Source organism: Benincasa hispida, chromosome 9 (genome assembly GCF_027475165.1).
Source record: "Benincasa hispida cultivar pf3 chromosome 9, pf3_genome.v1.1, whole genome shotgun sequence".
Lineage (NCBI taxonomy): Eukaryota > Viridiplantae > Streptophyta > Magnoliopsida > Cucurbitales > Cucurbitaceae > Benincasa > Benincasa hispida.
Window position 1 is genome coordinate 2592431 of NC_143486.1, and position 18153 is coordinate 2610583.

Sequence of the window (18153 nt, forward strand, 5' to 3'; positions counted from 1 at the left end):
TCATACAATAGTCATGGGTCTTAGTTTATTGGATTTAGACTTTCATACAATTTATGAGATAAATAACAAGTATATTGATAATAAAAGATGTTTGTTATTTTACAAACTACGAGTTTTTAGGACATAAAACCCAATATGTAGATCCTGCTAAAATTGATCTTATTACTAAGCTCTCTTATCTCACAAATGTGAGGGAGGTTCATTCGTTTCTTGGTCATGCCAATTTCTATTGCAGGTTCATTAAAGATTTCAATAAGATTGCTCAGCCGACGACCTTCCTTCTCCAAAAGGATGTGGCCTTTGATTTTAATGATGAATGCAGGAAAAGTTTTGATGTCTTAAAGAATGCCTTGTCGTGCACTTCAGTTACTCGAGCTCTTCGTTGGGACCTTCCCTTTGAGATCATGTGCGATGCAAGTGACCATATTGTGGGAGCAGTGTTGGGCAAAAGATCGATAAGAAACATCACGTCATCTACTATGCTTCAAAGACCCTCAACCCAGCTTATTGTAGCTACAGCATGATGGAAAAGAAGTTTTTAGCTGTTATTTTTGCTTTAGAAAAATTTTGCTCTTATATTTTGGGATCTGAAGTTACTGTTTTTTCTGACCATGCAGCTCCTTAGATTGTTGAGGTGGGTTCTTCTCCTTCAGGAGATCAACCTAAAACTCCAAAACAAAAAAGGATGTAAGAATGCCATTGTCGATCACCTGAGTAGGATTGTAGCAGAGGGAGGTTGGCTCAGTTCTGATGGAGTCTTTCCTAACCACACTTTGATGAAGACAGATGGTATTTCTATGACTCCTTGGTACGCTGACATTGTGAATTATTTGACCATTGGTAAGTTCCCATCTAGTATGAACAAACATAGAAAATATAAAATTATATGTGAGTCAAAATATTATGTTTGGGAGGATCCTATTACATGGAAGTTTTGTGCAGATCAGGTAGTTAGGAGGTGTGTCCCTAATGATGAGTTCTTTTCTGTTCTTGAATTTTGTCATAAACATGCATGTGGAGGGCACTTACGTCCCAAGAGAACAGCCTTAGATTCTGGTTTATATTGGGACACACTATTTAGGGATGCATATTTTGTTTGCAAAATTTATGAGCGATGTCAGAAATCTAGAGGGTCCCGTAGGAATGAGATGTCACAATTCCCTATACATTTTGTGAGATATTTGATGTTTGGGGGATTGACTTTATGGGATGGAACCTTTTCCTTCTTCTTGTGGGTACAAATATATTTTATTGGCAGTGGAGGCCATAGTTACTGATGATGCTAAAGTGGTTGCAGGTTTTTTGAAGACTAACATTCTTAGCAGGTTTGGCTTCTCTAAAGCAATCATCATCGATCAGGGATCACACTTTTGCAATAGAGTCATTGCATACCTGCTGAAGAAGTACGGTGTCTAACATCGTATTGCCACCTCATACCACCCTCAGACCAATGGGCAGACGGAGGTGTTCAATAGGGAAGTAAAGACAATTTTGGAAAAGGTGGTCAACCCAGGAAGAAAAGGTTGGAGCCTCTAGCTTGATGACGCTCTATGGGCCTACAAGATAGCTTTCAAAACTCCTATTGGAATGCCCCCTTACCGGATGGTTCATGGTAAGGCATGCCATCTTCCAGTTGAAATCCAGCATAGGGCTTATTGGGCTATCAAGAAGTGCAACTAGAACTTAGAGGCAGCTGGGTAGGCCAAACTTTTACAACTTCAGAAGTTGGAAGAGCTAAGGTTAAAATGTTTTGATGATTCTTTGATCTATAAGCAAAGAGAGAATGACTTCCATGATAAGATGCTTGCACCCAAGGAGTTTCAGTTAGGGTAAAAGGTACTCATTTATAACTCTCGATTGAAATTTATGGCTGGTAAACTCAGGTCCAAGTGGATTGGATCCTTTGGTATTTCTCACGTTTATCCTTATGGTGCAGTAGACATTGTTAATCTTGAGACAGGAAAAGTCATCAAAGTTAATGGGCACAGGTTAAAGGTCTTCCATGATGGCGAATCTTTGGATTGCTTCGACATCTCCTACCGGTTGAACTCGCCAATCTACATCTGAAACGAGCCATCACGGTCGAGCAACCGACCAGAAATATTTGCGCTACCTGGAAGCAGCCAGGATTTAAATTTACTTGCTTTCTAGGATAGGTTTCAATTCAGTATTTTTCTTCTTTTTATTTTTTCTCATTTATTGAGCCTAATTTTTTCTATTATTCTTGTTTATAAGATTTTTGGAAAGAGAAAAAGAGTTTAGCAGAGTGACCTACATCCTTCCTTCACCTCATTGTTCAAGGAAGTATTCTGATCCCTCGTGCTTTATTTCTGATCACATTGGGGATAACGTGTATTTTAAAAAATTGGGGGTGGGGTGTTTGGATTTTTGGGCTGAGTTTTTTTATTGATGATATTATTTGGGGTCCTTGAGCGTTATGCTCGAACAATGCTTGCCTGGTTGTTTGTCTTGCTGTTGTGTTCCTTATGATGACTAGCCTATGACGCACTCGTAGAATTTTTTTTTTTTTTTTTTTGCATGAGAATAGGTCAGATGAAAAGGTTCATAATTTTCATGACATTTTTGAAAATTTTGCTTAAATTTTTTATTACAACTTCAAGCTCTTTGCATATCTATCTTGACCCTGTATGCTTGCTTAGAATTGAATTATGAGACCATAAGTTTGTTGTCACTCCAATAGGCCTTAGTGATAGATATTAGTCTTTTTAAGGTTAAATTTAGTAATGCTGCTTGAGATGTAGTCAATTGATATTACTATCGCCAGAAAAAAAAAAATGATAATGATAATAAAACAAAATATTTCTTTCATTTATGCATGTTTAGGGGTCTACTCCTCTTCTTCAAAAGGTATGATTAACCTGGGGCGGCCATGACACCCGTGGTTTTCCTCTGAGCTAAAGTATCCTAGAGGAATGAGTAAACTTAGGCACTTTTGAAGGGAAATTGGTCCATAATTGGACGATTCGCATGACACCCGTGTGGGCAAGCCAAAACGAAAGTCGGTTTCCTGGATTAAGTTTTCCCTCTTTATTTTTTGTTGTAAAAAAGGGGGAGTGCGATGGTAAATAGATTTTTTACTAATCCAATGTTATGCCATTACCACTTTGAATTTAAGAAAGCTAATTTAGGATCCTTCGAGCCAGTGTAGGGAGAAAATAAATGGAAGATTCATAAGGCCATTCCAGGCTCACTCTGGTTCAAAATAAATAACTTTGAGCTTGAATGTGCATTAAAAATATTTTTAAAACAAAATTTCAAATTGCTCATCAAATGATGGAATGCTTTTTGATTGTGAATTTGATTCTAGTTGACTGTTGAGGCTTGAGTAGAGAACATTCTAGTTTGACAAACTAATTATTCATGCATGATTGCTTGTTTTACCTTGATCGAGGACGATCAAGAATTAAGTTCTCGGTGTTTGATAACACTTGAAATGTGCTTTTGTCTTCTATTTAACTTGGGGTTGTTTAGCTACTTAATTTGGTCTAATTGCTTATTTTGTAGGACTCGAGTGTACAAGCGGTTGGATCAAGCGTTTGGGACTTAGAGACGCTAAAATGACAAAATTACAAGCTAAATTGATCAAATGACCAAAAAAGGAAAAATGTCTGGACACAGGGCAGCGCTACAACACTGCCTCAAGTGTTGTAACGCTTAGAAAACCCAAGGACGCCAATGATAACGGGTAGAAATGCACGTTATTACAGTGCTAAATTATTAAACAATGAAGGTTTGTGTTGATAAAATATATAAAACTGCGTCCAAAAAGCATTAAGTACATAATATTGCGGTCGCATGCGTCCATCGCATGAAAACAGTTAACTTGTGTATTTTTGTGCAGAATATGCGTTGACACAAGGCGAAAAATGCGATCACAAAAAATCAACGGTCGAACGCAGTGTTACCGCAAGGCATTGCGGTGATTTGCGCTCGCAAGTATCTGCTAAAAAAGGATTGCCGCATAGAGCCGGTACAACTTAGTGGGCGCATCTGGGTGAAAAGCATAATAAATCACGATGGGACAGAAAGTTGATGACGGTCGAGTCCGAATTAAGTTGACAAGCTGCTAACGAACTACTGTAGCAAGTACACTCAGCTTTTCGGTGACAAATATTCGGTGCATTAGGCAGAGAATTAATGTCATCCCATCAATGCAATCATAAGAGAGAAGACGCCTTTCACCCCAAAGCTCTATAAATACCGAAGGCAACCTTCAGTAAAAAAGTTCGGATAGTTAGAGAATTTTCCCTTAGATAGAATAACCTTGTTCATAGTTTTCCTTTTTACTTGGAAGGCGGAGCGAGAGAAGGTAAGAGACGTCGGAAGATCACTCTGGTCAGCTCGAGAAAGAACCCAAAGTCGTGGAAAAGCAGAGAGAGGCCCGACTCTTGCGAGAGCGAGACTATCTTTTGAACAGAGTAAAAAAGACAGTGTAAAAGCCTCGGGAAGCAAAAGATTGCTACTAGGCTCTTTATTCTCATTTCACATTGTTGTTTTGTATTTCAACTCTATATCTATAAAATGGAACTTGCTTATCTACATATGTTCACTCTCTTAAAAGCACGCATTAGTAGTTAAAGTTATTGAATGGGTTGAGAAGAACTAAGCTAACATGATCTAGGATTTTCATTGTATGCGATTATCTTGTCTTATGCTGCGCCCAAATTCCCTTTAGAGCTACTCGAGAGAGAGTCTAAAGAAAGAACCTAAGACTTGAAAGAGCTAGGTTAGAATTTAGACTCAAGAGAGCAAGATTAGATCTGCATAAGCGAGAGATAGGAACTTAGAGATAAGCTCTGTTTGCCAACATGCATCGCATGCACCCTAGAGATAGATTATAATATTATGTGGTCGCCTTGTATGTGTGAATGTCAATTGTCATCGCATAAATAAAAATAGAGGCTTATGTGTAGGTCCTATAGACATATCGCATGCTATCTAGACTTAGAAGTTGTAGCATTTGCGTTGAGAGATAACTTGCTATTGTATGTGTGTTGTATGATCGCATAACATAAACGCATCCTAGGAAGTGTTAGCTGAAAACCTTCTCAACCCGTTCCCCTGCATATTCATCGCATCTTCCGTATTATCAACTCTTTTCATAATTCCGTCGCATACATTTATTTTATACCGCAAACAACAACCTAAAAACAACTATTTGATTTATTGGTTACCGCAAAGTCTTCTTGAAAATTATCACCGCATACCGTTTTCCCTAATCCCTAAGTTCGACCCTGAACTTACCAAGAAACTCAGTGGAATTTATACTTGGATTCTGCTGAGAAAACTTGTTGCTCAACACATTTCCATCACCGCGATTCATTCCATTATTTCATCACACAAAATAATGCATTAGCCAGCATTGTAACGCGCTCCAATGCTGAAGCCTGACGCTGATAGACAGAAGCATCAGCATCGCAATGCTCCTTTAGAGTGTTGCAACGCTGTGAAGTTTGACGTAAACCCCTTAGTGCGCGCAGCACAGCCGAGTGTTGCAACGCTCTCCCTAGTGTTGCGACACTGCGGCTGGCCTATAAAAGGAACCCTTAGGGTTCAGCCGAAATCATCCCATCTTCTACCTTCTACTCCCGATGTTGGGCATTTTAGTCTCTTTTCTAGCTCTGTTTTTATTGCTTTTGTTTTTAATCTTGTAATAAGTTCTTCCCTTTTGTCAATCGTGTTGATTTTCGATATGTTTCGAGGCTAAATGTTAAGAACTTAGCTTGGGTTAGTTAGTTTAATTTAATTCCAATGTAATTCTTGTGACTTGTTTTGTAATTCCGTGAGTATTATTTTAAATTAATGGAATTTATCTTGACTAAATTTTCCATTTTCGTGTATGAGATTAATCTGACGAATTAGCTATGCATGTTTAATTGACTACTTTGATTGCCCCTAATTTGTAATTGTTAGGTAGTCATCACTTAAAAGAAAAAGTTAAGTCAGTTTGTTGTGTTAATTAGGGATTCTAATTAACAAGCATTTACCTTCTGACTTAGACAATTTTCACGCAATTAATTGGTTAAATGATGGAAATCAATTAATTGGCTTAGTTTTGCCCTAAAGCTTAAAACCCGTTAGTTAATTGATTGGTTGAGGATCCTCGCTCTTCTTTTAATTAACACTATTTTATGGACTACCGGTTAGGATTCTAATTGAGTAGGCTAAGTTTTTAGTTCAATTAATCTCACACAAGTTTTTAGTAGTCTATGATAGAATTATTGAGGAATGAATTAAATTACAATTGCCCAAGCTGAGTGTTTGTTGATTGATAATGTTCACAATTATTACATTTCACTTCTTTTTGTTTCCAAAATTTGTTTTTTAACAATGTTCACAAACCCCACTGGTTACTTTCTACAAGTTTCAACTTTTTAGGAATCCATATTAGGCTCTCTATGGTTCAACTCCAAAATTACCGTTATCAACAATACCACAAACCTTTGCCAAGGTTAAATAGTGTTAATATTTTGGTTTCAAGTAAATCCACTAAATAGTTAATAAGTTGTATTAACTATTTAATCACATTTGAAGGTCAAATGAATCCTAATCAAATAGGTAAAGCCTGTATCGTAATGGGAGAGTTATGAGATAACTCAACCATTATAATGACTTAACGGAAATCAAAGTTGTATATTAGTTGACACGTTAAAGGTGTCAAGAGTATTTGGATGCATTAGTTTATTGTATTTTTTCCTCTCACACTCAACATTATATATTTGTATATATTTGTAACCCATTGTAGTTTTAGTCCAAGTGGGAGTTTTGTTGAGAATGTCCTAAAACTCGCAGTTCATAAACATTAAACATATTTTATTCACGATAAAGGTTTTATTGAGACTTCATTCAATAAAAGTGTTATTAAACTGCATTTATTTATAAATCCAATAAACAAACCCATGACTATAACATGAATACTTAACATTTATGTAGAGACATAAAATTGGATCAAGTTTTAGTATATAACCAAAAAGGTCTATAAGTATATGGATGAGGTTGGACACCTTATCTTGGGACACTATGGATGACACAATTTGTGTTGGGATTGGTGTCCTACTTCTCCCAGAGTCTAGTAGTTTGTAATATATACACATTGTTATGAATAAAATAAGAGTTATTTTATCTGGCATTTACTCATATCCAATAAACAAAGTTTCATGGTTATTGTATGTAAACTTAAGCATGTATATGAGATATACAAGTGGATCATGCCTTAAGTGATAACCTAAATAAGATTGTAGTATAAGAATCAAGGAGAGATTCCTGATCCTGGTGACACTACGGATACGGCCCACTTTGTAGAGGTTTGCAAGTGTTGTGAACTACTATAGATTGTAGATCCTGACCATTCATGTGGAGACTTGCGAGCGGGGGTGTCCTATACAAAGAGTTTGTATAAGACCGGACCACGAGATGACTAGTCTCTGTATATAACGTCGTTGATACTGGAGACTTACATCTCACCTAAACGACCATAGGTGACATGACCTCAATCCTGAGTGTTTTGGGAACTCCTGTCTTTGAGGGCGGTCCTTTGATTAGTATGGGTGAGAGTGGCCAGATTGCCAACTCAACATGCCTACCTTTTTGGGGACTTGTCTAATTTGGGAGATGGGAACTCAGTTACACAAGATGGAATTCACTCCTTCCCCGAAGTAGGGGTAAGTAGATAGATTGTTCCTTTAAGGGCTGATTCTGGAGCTTGAATATAATAGCCACAGCTTCTCTTTGGAATAGAGAATTCAGTCATAGTAGGACTATGACTTATGTTTATTAGAGAGATCGGTGGTACTTAAGGAGTTAGATGTAACTACAGGGGCATAACGGTTATTAGCCCAGCTGTACTTACGGGCGATTTGTGAAGGGTTATCGCACTGTTGATTGGTTGATATGGACACATAATATATCTGTAGTAAGGAGTGTTCAGCTGTCGGTCTTTAGTGGAGTGTCTGGCAGTTAACGAGTGGTGGATCTCGTGACTAAAGAGTTTAGTCAATTATTCACGTACCGTTGGAGCTTCGAGCTACAGGTCCATAAGGTCCCCTTGGTAGCTCAATGGATTCAAGTTGAGGATCAGTTCTTGGTATTGATTTGAAATATTCAAATTGACAAGAGGTAAATTGATTATATATGATATGATCAGTATGGTGTATGAGATGCATCAAGTGGAGGATTAATGTAAATGAGATTTACATTAAGGATCATGGAATAGAAAAAAGTTATGGTTTATATGTTTCATGAGATGAAATATTAAGACTATAAGTTATAAATATAGTATGATAATTTGGTTGTCATATATATTTATAATAATATTAATTATTAGATAATTATCTCATTTTCTCTAATAACCAATCGAGTAGGAGGTTAATGGTGGTTTCATGGTAACCGTGAGATAAAAGGAAAAATGTTTTTCTAAATTTAGAAGTTGATGTTTTTGAGATTTCTATTCTCAGAAAGATCTCACGGTGGCTATCAAGTAAATGAGATTTACTAAACGACAACTGAAGAGAGACTAGACGATCGTGGAGTGTTTCTATACGATAGTCACTCAGCTGGCCGATTAGCTAAACAATTATGCAACCTCTGCTAAACGATCGCATAGCGTTTAAATGATTGTGCATCGTCTATACGATAGACTTTGACATTCCCACTTGCTCAATCGTTTACACGATTGTTCCACCGGTCTCGTCCTCTAACCAAGTCCACACACAGCCCACACTTTTAGATTCTCACACCGAGAATACCAAGGTAGCCATTGTGATGGTATCGAATTCAACTCGACATAGTCGAGTTTTTTGGAGGTCGTTCATTGAGTTCGCGATGTCCGTGTGGGGGTTGCTGATTGATCGTGATCTTGGAGATTGCTGAGTTCGAGTGTTCGAGTGCTACAGTATTGGAGTCTGTTCGAGCGTTCATGATCAAGAGAGATTGAAGATGAGTCTTCAAAGTATGTATGTTCTTCGCCTTGATCGTATAGTAAAGCATGCTGTAATTTAGTTTGTGCATTACCGGTATGTTTCCGTTTCTTGATTGCAATTGTTAATGTTCATATACGAATGAAATTTAGAACGATCATTCCGCTGCTCATGAAAATATTCATGTCTGATTTCCTTCACTCTGTATATTGACACAAACGATGTGAGACATGTGAGTGGGAGCCTTCTATGCAAAAGACATTTGCATAAGACCAGGCCACGAAATAGTCACTTTTCTTTATAACAACCGTTTACTGTTAAAACTGACTATTTCAAATTGATGACCAAAGGTAAATCGATCTTAATCCCGAGCTAACTATGAACTCTTGTTTATTCGGAATTATCCTTTAATTTGCATAAGTCAGAGTGGTTCAACATCACCGCTCAATATGCCTCCCATTTTAGGGGTAAAACCGAACAGATAACAAGGGACATAGTCCTGCAAGAAGGAATTTGCTCTTATCTGTCTTATGTTAGTAGATGGGTTGTTCCTTAAGTACTGACTTTTGGTCTTGAACAAATGGACCCCATCCTCTCATGACAGAGAGGGAATTGGTTTATTGGTAGGACCATAAACCAATTGTTCAATAGAGGATCAGTGAAGACTTAAGAAGCAAGATGTATTAAAGGGGTAAAACGGTATTTTTGACCTAGCTATAAATACGAATGACCTGTGAAGGATCGACTTACTGATTATGATAAATCAAGTGGACATAAACATATCTTCAGTGAGGAGAGTGCAACTACTAAGCTATAATGGTATGTTTTGATAATTAACAAGTATTAATTAATTCGGTTAAAGAGTTTAGCCAATTAATCTCAAATCGTTGAAGCTCATAATGTGTAAGTCCATTAGGTCCCTCTACTAGCTTGTAAAAGGATTAAACCTTAGATTTGAATATTGAATGAATTTGAAATGTTCAAACTTCAAATTTAAATTAGGGTTTGGATAATTATATTTGATATAATTAATGTTTAAATTTATTTAAATTAAAACATATTTTTGAGAGTTCAATATATTTAAATAATGATTTAAATATTGATTATATGAATAAGGATTCATGTTTAAATTAGGTGTTTTTATCAATTTAATATTTGATATTAAATTATTATTATTTAATTAATTAAATTCATTTAATTAACTATATAATTAAATAAATTTCAAATTTTAAAATTCAATTTTGATAAATTGAATTTATATTGTATTTAATTTCATTAAGTTAAAGAATTAAATTAAATTTGAAATTTTGATTGTTAGTGGATTTTTCCCAAAAATCAAATCCATAGTGGATTTATCAAAATTAAACACCTAGCCCACTAATTTAGTGCTATTTGAAGTGTCAAATATTTAACTAATTAGTTTTTACATGTTTAATTTGATTAAATGCCTGAGAATTCATCTAATTTGGGGCATGCATTTGAAACTTTTGAGAAAATTCCTGCTAAAAAACCAGTCTTCTATCAAACCCTCCAAACCAATCGAAATCCCCTCTCATGGAGTTCCACCACTCAATACAAGACTAAGATTAGTAAAGAAAACTCTCTTGGTGGTCTACTACAAGAATTGAAGGTCAAATTCATGGAGATTGCAAGGAATAAGTGGAAATCATCAAAGGTATTCAAACTGAAACCCTAATATTGGAAACTTTGAGTTTGCATGCTTGTTACTCAAATTAATGGAATTAGAGTGATTCTATTTACTTCCGTATTATGCATATTCATTCTATCAAAAGGAATATTATCCTCAAAGTTGTGTTGAGGGATGTTGATAAGGATTATTCGGACAAAGTCATGATCTCGAGATAAAGTCCATGTACTTTATCTCAAGTTTAGATTTGTAGATTTTCTTATTGGGGTAAAACCCATAGGATATGAATAGATCTACCAAAAAGATGTTCATGTATAAATAAGAAGATACAGATTTTGAAAGTAAGACTCGTGACAAAAAGTGAAACCTATTGAGAGAAATTAGACCGTAGGATAATTTTCTTACTCATTGTCATAGTGGAGTCTTTATGCATTATTCATTATTGCATATGAGATACGTAAAATGAATGTTTAGGTTGTTTTATGAAAAGAATTTAAATGATGCATCCACACAAACAAACAAGGGGGTTCAACTTTCAAAATCAAAATAAAGAGTGTGCAAAATTGTATTTTTCATTTGAGAAATGAATTAAACAAATAGATCTTTGAATAACAAGAGTTATCATAACCTAAGATTTTGAACAAATACTAATAATCTTGTATAGAAAAGAGAGTCGCTAATTGACAAGTGGATATTTTTCATGTTTTATGTTAATGACGTATTACTCATTGTGAATATTGTAGTATAACATAAAAATTTGACTGCCTAACAATTAGGGACATAATGTTAAGTGAGTCTTTAGTATCTTACATTTACAAATTATTTGTCGAACTTCAAAAGAATATTAGTGTATTATTCTAATGTGAAGTTAAGTCTCAGGAAAAGTATCCTAAAATACCTTAAGTGTTGAGGATAGATGATTAATTATCTTCTCTTTATAAGAGACAATTAATGCATTAATGATACATAACATTTAATTGGTTAGTTATGTCGGTTATATCAATGGTGTGACCATTGAGAAACTTAAAAACTTTCTCAAGGTATCTTTGGACAATGAGAAATTTTGTATGTAGTATTGAGATATGATCTTTCACGAGATACACTAGGTCATACATAGATTTAGAGAAATTTGTAGTAAGGTTAATCTTATCCTATGTGGTGGAGATTGGTATACAAGACATTTGTTTTTGCTTGTGAAGCAAAACTTTGTGTAGCCATAAAATATTCGGATCTGAAAGTGTTCCAATTTTGAGTTAGTCTATCACACTTTTATGAAATAATAGTGATGCAAAGACTAAGACTAAGGATATTAGGAAACATCAATGTCTATAAATTGGGTCCTTGGGAGCTTTCGTAGAATACACTCTCTACAAGAATAATCTCTACGATTACTCTAAAATTCTCCCTCTAATATTTCTCCCAATTTTCTTAGAAAAAGTTATAAGAAAATTATTCTTCTCATTCTCTTTATCATTTCAAGAAGCGGGTCCCACAAACTGGATAAGTCATAGCAAGGAAAATCTCGTGAATTGGAAGAATTCAAGAAGAAGACAACCAGTTTCAAGAGAAGATTTTGTTGCAAGCGTGGATCAGCAAAGGTATGTTGCTTAACATTTTTCTTGATTATTTATATTTTTAATTCGTTCAAGGAATCAAAGAATGCGATCTCACGCTTCCGCTGGGATTCAAATCCCTTCAGATCCAGGTTGATCAACAAGCCAATGGCCGATCCCAACTGATCAACAAGCCAAAGGTTGGTCTAAGAAGATTATCAAGCACAAAGGTTGATCCTCCAAGAAGATCATCAAGTCCAAAACCAATGATCTAGGAAGATAAACGAGCTTGAGAATTAAAGTTACTTTTCGAGAGAAAGCATCAAAGCATCGAATATTAAAAATAGTACTCACTATACTAAAAATAATACAAATATAATTTTCAAATTCAACAACTCAAATTTCTCCAAAAATGTCGTCGAACAATATGTAATAAAAACTTATGATAATATTGAGATTTGATCAACGTTTGATCGAATTAAAATTTTTAAAAACTCAAATTATAGAGTTTTTCCTTTAAGGAAAAAAGAAAAAAGAAATTAAACTATTGAGATTAAATTGAAAGTAAGCCCAACCCCTAAAATCAATTTAACTTTTAAGGTTATAAATACGAAATCAATCCTAACACACAAATACTATAAATGACACCACTAGTCCTTTTAACAAGAATGTACATATTTATTTATTGGTATGTGTGGAAAGACCATGGAAATTTATATGTATGTGTAAACCGTGCAATTTGAAATAAATTATTGACGTTCTTTTATGATAGTTGAAATAAGTGTTGTCCAAATTTGAAAACAATTATTGAACATTAAATGGTGCACTTATTACCTTATATGTAAATCGAATTATTGTTACAGCTTGATTTTTTAATTACAAGATGTGGGCCTATCCATCATACATGATGCTGTTGATTGATCACCATTTAAAAAGGGGGGGAAAAAACTTTTAAAGCATGTTAACCACCATCGGATATGTCATTCAAATTCTTCAACGGCTCAATCTTATTCTACTAAAGAAAAAGTACCAAACTGCTTAATCTGGTTTGATAACCATTTTGATTTTTGTTTTTAGTTTTTGAAAATTAAGTTTATTTTCTTTCACTTTCTTACAATGATTTGCATATTTTTAAGTACAATGGTTGAATTCTTAGCCAATTTCGGAAAACAAAAACAAGTTTTTTAAAAGTAACTCTTTTTAGTTTTCAAATTTTAGTTTGGTTTTTTAAACCATTGGTAAAAGGTAGATAACAAATGAAGAAGTTCGGAGGTGAACTTAGTGTCTATAGGCTTAATTTTCAAAAACAAAAATCCAAAAACAAGATGGTTTTCAAACAGGAACTTCATTTTTTTGTTTTTGATTTTTTTTTCCTTAAAATTAAGCCTATTGTCTCTTATTTTCTTACAATGGTTTGCATATTTCTTAAGTATAAAAGTTGAATTCTTAACCAAATGTCAAAACATAAATAATTTTAAAAGCTTTTTTTTTTAGTTTTTTAAAAATGGTTTGGTTTTTTAAAATATGAGTAAAAAGTAGATAACAAAAAACAACAAATTTATAGGTGGAATGGGTGCTTGTAGACTTAATTTTCAAAATTAAAAATAAAGAATCAAACGATTACCAAACGGGACCTTAGTTACTTACTTTCAAATTGGTAACAATATAAATCTCATTTGGTTTTTGAAAATTAATCTTATAAAAGCTATATTTCCACAAATAAGCTTTTACATTTTATTATCAATTTTATATTCATGTTAAAAAAAAGCATGCTAAATTTTGAAAATTAAACAACATAGGTCTTATTTGTTAATCAATTTGTTTTTTAAAATTAACCATATTTCATCTGAAAAATCTCACAATTAGTTTACATTTTTCTCCGGTATAAGAGTTGAGTTTTTAGCTAAATTTAAAAAATAAAAACTGTTTTATTTTTTTTGTTTTTAAAACCTGCTTGGTTTTTTAAAATAATGGTAAAAAAAGATGACAATTCAATAAATTTAGAGGTGAAAGGGGTGCTTATAGACTTAATTTTCAAAAACTAAAAATCAATAACCAAATAGTTACCAAATGAGGTTGTAGTTTTTTCAAATATTCTGTTAAGATAGATGAAATCCACAATGGAGAGATCATAAGGAAACAAACTTGAATTCTAAAAGAAGACAACTAAAAACAAAATTATTATCAAATATATGGGACTTTAATCATTTAAATTTTTTATTGATTTAATTTGGAATTTTTTTACAAATGACTCATTTTCAGGGACTCGAATAAAAATTGGCCCAAGGTTAAAAAATCAATGACTTTTGACATTTTGCTTACATCAACACCATGTGAAATTACTACTCCTATCCAAGAATTTTTGTATCGCTCTCAATCTTCCTTCTCAATTTGCTTTTCTATAGTAAGAAATCTTTTTGCTCTCACTTCTCGCTTGTTGTCCTTATTTCTCTAGAAAAAAAATGTAGATTGTGCCGAAGAAGAACCAAGAAATCGATTGAAGAAGAATTGATGGAAGAAAAAGTTGCATATTGAAAAAAAAATCGAAAAATCAATTAGATTTTTTTTTATTAAAAAAGAGATTGCAGATTCATTTAAAAAAAAAAAAACAAAACAAAACAAAAGAAGAAGAAGACGATAAAGGGAGAAAAAGAAAACTTACAATGGCAGAAGAAAGAAGAAGCGTGCACTTGAAGTCAAAGTGGTAATTTTACATGGCATTGTTGTAGGTAGAAGATAAAAATTCCTTCATTTTCAAATGTAAGTTTGTTTCATAATTCAATCATCAATAAGAAACTAACTAAATATTCATTAAACGGAAATGATATGATGCCTACATTTTTTTGTCTAAGTTTGCATTTCTTTTTCCTATGTGATCTTTAGTTTCGATAATTGTCGAGAATTCTACATTGAAAACATCAATGGACCTCACATTCTTATAACAAAGATGAACTCTACTCCTTTCATTATTAATTGATTTTGAGATGGAACCTCATACTATCAAGTATACTATCAGAATCCATAGAGCCCAAATGGGTATTTGATAGCTTGTAGAAATACAAGCTATTGCAGCCTTTTACTTAGAATTATGAGGCTTGATCAGCAAAGTATGTGTTAATAATGCTAAGGATTCATGTGGAATGATGAGCTTGCGTCAATCACCACTGAAAATTTCTGCTATCATGCGTTATTTTGCGTCAAAATGTCTATTTTTATAGTTGTCGAAGGATACGAAAGCATGCGTTGATCTTCATGAAGACAAGTTCGTCGCATGAAATGTCGCAACTACAGAGTGATGATCATAATAGAAGTATGATCGTAAATAGTGGGTAGAATGCGTTGATCCTTCATGAGAAACGAATATGAATGCATGCCTCGGTATTTCTGAAATCGTACATCAGATATTCTGACGCGCTTCCTGATCGTTGACCATGATGCAGCGCTGGCATTCTCACCTACCGCATCAGTGATAGCGACTAATCAGAGTGGGATTACTAATGTTGTCAGCGTTTGAGCTCTATAAATAGAGCATCAAAACCCAAATTCAAATCATTCGGGATATTTATCTTGGGCAGATTCCTGTGATCACATACGAGAGCATAAGCAAGACATTCTTTGAGAGTTCTTCACCTCCACAACTTCTTTCGATTGACGACCAAGGCTTCGTCGAAGATAGAGCTCGAGAGAGACTACTCCACCGCCCATTCATTCCACCACCGACAACCTTGACACACATCCGATGGAAGCAAGAGATTGCTTACATCTAGCCCTCCACCTCTCCTCTTACCTCTGTATAGTATTACATTTTGGCATAAGATATTAGTGCATTTTGTAACCAATACATCTCTTTAATTTCTTCAACAACATTTTCATCATCTTCTCTACTTTATCATCCCCTTCTTTCATCACAATGAGTTAAGTGAAGATTGCAAGAGTTGTCACATACTCAATCATGCGGCATAGAGATATGACACATGTAGCAAAACAGTGAGAGGTGTGAGTTACACGAGTATAATGAGTCAATCTTCTTTGCTTAGTGCGAAGCTACCACAATGCTTGTCTAATGAGCTGAGCAGCTATAACTAACTGTCCGAGAGGGTAAGTAGTGGGACTCACTAAGCAAAGTAAGCAGTATTTCTAGAGATAGGAATAATCTTATGCTCAAAGAAACTATGCGTTATAGAGATATAAGCATGTGGTTGACCATCGAGAGGTGTGCGATGTGTTAGTATGGCGAGCTGGGATTACCCTTGCGAACAAACTTCATGACTTGGTGAAATTTTCTCCCCCAACCCTACTTCTCCATGCATCTTATTACGCATTAACAGTCTCTGCATCTCTACCAATTCTCATAGTCAAACTTCAATTGTTCAGCCTGTTAAGCTAGGAGTAGGAGTAGCGCATAGTTAATCAACTTCTTTCTTTTTATTTTTTCATTCACCGCCTCACACACATTACTTTACAAGCATCACTTAACTACAAGTCCTTGTGTTCGACCTCGGATCATCCCGAGAAACTTGCGATCTCGTTATACTTGGAGAGAGAGCAAGAAAACTTGTGACAGGATGCATGGTCATCGCATACATGATTAACGCATAATGCATATTCTTCATATTAACGCATGACCATTAACACATGACAATCATCAGAACAATTAATTCCCCAACAATATTCAATCCAATAAAAATAAATTGAGATCTGATCAAAATGATCAACCCACAGTTCCTATCGTTCAAGGTTCGAAGTATCGATATCGATGGAATATCGATATTGATTGAAATTTCGGAAAGTTTTATGGAAATTGATGGGAAAAATTTATAATTAGTTAATGAAACTTTGAGTGTGACCTAATTATACTATATTCGACCATTTTTAGTCATCATTTCTATAAAGTAAGACAATATTTAGATGAATAGTGTAGATATCCGTGTAAATGTAGATGCAAGAGCAAAAAAAATTTTAAAAAATGAAAAAATATTACAAAATAATATTAAATATTGACAATTAATTGTAAAATTAAAGGACATGAAATGTTTGCATATAAAGTAATTGTAAATTATTTTGATAAAACCTACATGTCTAATACCAAAAAGATGACCTTAGAGCACTAATCTAAGATCTTGATAATTCAGGTGGAAACTACAATATTGCACCCAGGTCATCCTACATTGAAAATGTTGAAGATAGTTACTTAAATAAAAATGGTAGGACTTGTGTGACCAACATATAGACCCTTTTGGCGGATACATCTCATTGGTCGATGATCTTCCTCTTTCATATGGATAATAATAATTTGGTGGAAAGTTAGCCTCAAAATTATTATGTCATATCTTGAAGGACCGTCATAATATGAATAAGAATAATTACCTTGACCATAGTTTTATTGTGTATTACTATTGCTTATGACCATAGCTTTCCAAGTCTTTTTCTTGGAAATGAAAACTTTGGATGATAAAAGAAGCAAAACTCGCATCAATTTCATTTTGAGATGAAATGATGTGAAAATTCAACAAGAAAAGGTTAGAATGAAATTAAAAATAAATATATGTTATATATATATCAATTTTTGTTTCTTAGAAATGAAAGCTTTGGATGGTAAAAAAAATAAAACTCACATCAATCTAATTCAGATGTGAAATGATATGAAAATTCAATAAAAAAAATGTTTGGATGAAGTTAAAAAAAAAATGTATGTTTTTTGTTTCTTCTCAATTTTTGTTCCTTGAAAATGAAAGTCTTGGATGGTAAAATACAAAATTTACATCGATTCAATTTTGAAGTGAAATGACGTGAAAATCAATGGAAAGGTTTGAATGAAGTTAAAAATAAATATATATTATTATTTTTCTCAATTTTCGTTTATTGGAAATGAAAGCTTTGAAGGGTTAAAAAAAAAAAAAAAACTTACATCAATTCAATTTTGAGGTAAAATTATACATTGTTGTGTGACAAATCTCTAAATCTTAAAAAACTTCCCTTCAACCTAATTGTTTAAAAAAAATCGAAAAAGGAGGAA